Genomic DNA, 2,500 nt, shown 5'->3' on the forward strand with positions numbered 1-2,500 from the left:
AGCTAGAGTTGATCCCGGTTTCAGTGCCGTTAAACTACGGGAAGTTTTCATTGTTCGCTACCCATTTGAGTGGGGGTCCCGAGAACTCAGTTGGTAGAGCACTCGCTTCACGCGCAAAGGGACAAAGATCGATCCCGAGTTGCAGTCGGGATTTTTTTTCTGACCCCCCCCCCCCCTATCCACCCAGAAATGATTGGGTAGCTGGGTCTGTTAGAAAGTACTTTGCGATAGACCAGCATCTATCCAAAGGGTAGCAAGCAATTGCTTTTGTCCGTTTCACGCTATAAAAACCGGGATAAACTCCGGCTCCATGGACCTATTGGCTCTAAAGAACTACTTTACCCATTTGAGAAGGGTGCTAGTCTTGGCAAAGTAAAGTACTTTCCGCCACATTTAATGTTCAAATCTACCCAATCACTGCTGGGGTCAGATACAACCGTCAAATACACCCAGGACCGATGGCGGTCTCTTTGCTTATGGGGTGAAAGGTCAAGGTCTCTCTCTCTCTCTCTCTCTCTCTCTCTCTCTCTCTCTCTCTCTCTCTCTCTCTCTCTCTCTCTCTCTCTCTCTCTCTCTCTCTCTCTCTCTCCACTGTTGAATGAAAATATAAATTTATTAATATGAACGGTTCTTGTCTGTAAGAGAGACTTTAGCGAGAACTAATCACCAACTGGCTCCCTAAAAAGTAAAAAAAATGACAAAGAGCCAGGTGACGTCAACTTCATTCAATCTATGTTTTTAATAATTCTCCGTTTAATTGGGAAGATCGGATAATAATAATATTCTGTCGTGGGAATGCAATACGTTCCCGTCTACGCGGTGCTCAATGCACTACAAATAATATGCTAATCTTATGCTCGAATTACAGAACAATTCCATCATCCATTATCATGAATTAACGTAGATTTGTACCTATATATATAGTCACAGTTTTCAATTGTACATGTAGGGGATATAGCTCAGTGGTAGAGCATTCGACTGCAGATCGAGAGGTCCCCGGTTCAAACCCGGGTGTCCCCTTTATTTTTTATTTTTTTTTTAAATGTTCCTCTTAACTTTATCTCTTCTTCCTTTTAAAATATGTTTTGGTCCTCTAACATATTAATGGGGGAGGGTGGAGACACCCCCCCCCCCCCTTGCAAATTGAAAAAATAAATAATTTTTATTTAAAATAACAACCCCCCCCCCCCCCCCCCCCCAAAAAAAAAAAAAAAAAAAAAAAAAAACAACCAAACAAGCGAAAAATACAATCAAAACTTGAGCTCTGCCTTAAAAAAACAACCCAAATAAAAGCAAACAGACAAACAAAAGAAATGTATTATAAAATTCTTTCCACGACCATAATAACAATCATGATAATAGGTAAGTAATTGGATTCAATAGTCTGATGTCATATCCGCCCAGCAACCAGCAGCTTAGTTCTAAACAAAGAAAATCGGTACTTTTTATTCTTCATTCTGGCTATAACTCTTTCATATGTCAGGTGATCAGAATGTCTAAAAGTCAAAACATGATCAGATTTATAATGTTTTTCTCCTCTGGACACACTTTTATGCTTGTCGGAGAGGTATTTCATAAGGGCGTCCGCCATTATTCCGATAGTTTAGAACCAGTTACTAGGTTATTATGCGTCATTACGAGGGAAGTGACGTCACGACTGTTGGAGCCTATTATGTGTAGTTACTCCACACAAGTGTCAGGACATATTGCTACCCGATTCTCTATTCTGGGATACAACTGATGTAAGCATCGTTAACACAGTTTTGTTGATGGATTTTGGTATTTATTCATCAATATATATAAATAAAAAATAAATAAATAAATAAATAAAATTCCCTTTATTCATCCTATAGGGGAAATTTGTCTCCAGGGTCTATACCAAGGGAAGACTGGAATAACCCAGGCGTCAGCCGCAGTGCAGCGCCGCAAATTTAGCTAGGGCGAGGTGACTTGCTCAAGGCAACACAGCGCAGCGGGTAATCGAACTCGGTACCTTTCGGGTACGAAGCGAAGACCGTACCGCTGAGCCACGCTGTCCCATATAATTTATTTATTTATTAAATGTATTTTTATTTATTTATTTATTAAATGTATATTTACTTATTTATCTATTAAATGTATTTATTTATTCTTAAATGTATCTATTTTTAATTATTTATTTATTTATTTATTAAATTCATTTATTAAATGTATTTATTTACAAATATTGATTTATCTATTAAATGTATTTATATTTATCGATTTATTTATTTATCTATTAAATGTATTAAAATTTATTTATTTATTTATTTATTTATTTATCCATTAAATGTATTCTTATTTATTTATTTATTTATTTATTAAATGTATCTATATTTATTTATTTCTTTATGTATTAAATGTATTTATATTTATTTATTTATTTATCTATTAAATGTATTTATATTTATTTATTTATCTATTAAATGTATTTATATTTATTTATTTATCTATTAAATTATTTATATTTATGTATTATAAG

At 34.7% G+C, this 2,500-nt stretch overlaps 1 protein-coding gene and 1 non-coding gene across 2 annotated transcripts in view; one reads left to right on the forward strand and one right to left on the reverse strand.

Moving 5' to 3' along the window:
• The window catches only part of LOC144979120 (uncharacterized), a 50,898-nt gene that overhangs the window by 16,065 nt on the left and 32,333 nt on the right, over positions 1–2,500 (reverse strand).
• Trnac-gca (transfer RNA cysteine (anticodon GCA)) lies at positions 949–1,020 on the forward strand. Its single transcript has one exon. It is a non-coding gene; the product is annotated as a tRNA-Cys (tRNA).

This window comes from Berghia stephanieae, chromosome 9 (genome assembly GCF_034508935.2).
Source record: "Berghia stephanieae isolate SIO BIC M18660-M18661 chromosome 9, UCSD_Bste_1.3, whole genome shotgun sequence".
Lineage (NCBI taxonomy): Eukaryota > Metazoa > Mollusca > Gastropoda > Nudibranchia > Aeolidiidae > Berghia > Berghia stephanieae.